The sequence below is a fragment of the Adiantum capillus-veneris genome, chromosome 4 (assembly GCF_014529385.1).
Source record: "Adiantum capillus-veneris isolate H3 chromosome 4, ASM1452938v2, whole genome shotgun sequence".
NCBI lineage: Eukaryota > Viridiplantae > Streptophyta > Polypodiopsida > Polypodiales > Pteridaceae > Adiantum > Adiantum capillus-veneris.
The window spans coordinates 29832181-29834339 of NC_140934.1; positions in this window are offsets into that span (position 1 = coordinate 29832181).

Sequence of the window (2159 nt, forward strand, 5' to 3'; positions counted from 1 at the left end):
AGGCCAAAACATGAAAACCAAGTGTAAAAACTATCCATCTCCAGACATGGAAGCAACAAAGCAGCAAAGCTGGAAGCTTATCAAAACTTGGTAAGAATCATGCAAGAAATGCTAGAAGAACAAAAACCCAAGCTTGAAAGTATTGCAAAACCTGAAGAGCTTGCGGTAGAAGAAACGAAAGCAAAATCCGATGTGGTGGTAGAATCCCACCTTGAAACAAATGAACCAGCGCTTATAGTGCCTGATAGCAAAGATGCCTTAGACGGAATTCCATTCGTTGAGGAAAACTGGCCAAGACACTTATGGAAAAAAGTGAGAGATCAATGATGGGAGCCTAGCTTTAAAGTCAGCTCCTATAGAGGAAGTCTGGTTGGATAACCTACCTTTTGATATGAACATGGATTTACAATCCTTGTACGGGGATTGTGGATCAGAAGCTTCAGGAATTGTGGCCTACGTACCTGAACCCTTTCCGGAGCATTTATTTGAGCCATTCGATGGACTCAAATTTTAGCGACAATGGATGTATGTGTGAATACGTCTATGCCTAATCAATCTTGCAATGCAGATGGCTACGACATAATTTCCATCCAAATGATGTCAATCCTCAACATTGAAAACGAAGAAGAGGAACCCAAGGACTTGATGAAAGCTCAACAAGTCTTTACAAAACCTTTTCAAATTTTAACCCTAGTATCCTCAAACCTGGCTCCCAATAAGTGTCTCGGGTCAAATTTTAAAAATTTATGAAAACAATCAAAATAAATCCTTAGATTGTGAAAGTAAATGATCGATTTTTTTTCCAATCAAAAGTTATGGCAAATCTTTGCAAAAGTAAGTTAGATAGATCTTAAATCTGGATATCATCGAGTGCGTATGATGAAAAGTGATGTTCATAAAACTGCATTTAAAACACAATTTGGTCATTATAAATTTTTTGTAAGGCCTTTGGTTTAACAAATGCATTTGCTACCTTTGTTAATGTAACATTTAATGGTCTAGTAACTTGTGTGTAGCAGAAAATAGCATGAACATAGTGAGCATTTTATAACAATAGCTTCCTAATGAGAATAACAAGAGTGCTTGGGTGGAGAGAGCAACAAAAATTATAACACCTAGTTAGATAGCATGAACAATACTTCAAAAGAGAGAGAAATTAAGCAATTGGAAACAGTTGAGGACCGGATTTGCATGGAGCCGGTCCCTCCTCCAAAAGGCTTTGTATTATGGTTTCTCCCACCAAGAGAGAAATTTTACAATACAATTCTTTGTGTTCCTTCAATACTAGCTACTACAATGAATATGGAAACTTCATGCACTAAGCAAAACACTTATCAAACACAACATCAATTCCCTCACGGTCTCAGACCCAAGACCTCACACACCTTCAAAGATGGTGAGAGCTAGCGGGGTATGAGAGTAGATTGAGAGGAAGAAGGAATATTCTTACGAGAAAGATGTACATCTCCTTACGTAATCACTCATATTAGCATAGCTTAGCTTAGTAATTAGCATGGTAGAGGAGATGAGCATTCATTGAAGCTTGGCTCTTGGTTGGATTTGCATCACAAAGCCAAGAGTTGTTGGTGTAGGCCTCCCTTCTCACAAGCTTGGAGTAGGTGGTGAGCTTTCCATTAAAGCTTGAGAAGGAGAGAGAGTCTTCTTTGCTTCACAAATGAGATTGTGTGAGTATGTGTGTGATAATGCCTTGCAAAAATCAGCCCCCTCTCTCTCTTGGTCAACCCTCTTGCTATTTGCTCATCCTCACACCTCATTGAACCTCCCCATGCCTAGCCGAAGCACCATAAGTGATAGTCTTCTGACATGTGTCCCCCTTTCCCCTTTTGTGAGAGTTTTAGGTAATTACTTAATTCAACTAAACTCTCATTGGACCCCTTTGTCTCCTGGCCAATAGGAGTCAGGCAAGCCATTGGGTTACTGAATGCTCATTGGACCCCTTGGGAGACTGTCCAATAGTTTTCTAGAGAGCTTAATTCTTATTGGTTCTTTTATTAAGTGTTTTTAAATTAATTAAATTAGATTTACTCTAGCTTAATTCTCATTGGTTCACCTCCAAGGCCATCCAATAGGAATTGAGTACACCTTGTGGGCATCTAGGCTAGGGAGCTAACATGTGTCCCTCAATCCCTTTGTGTAAA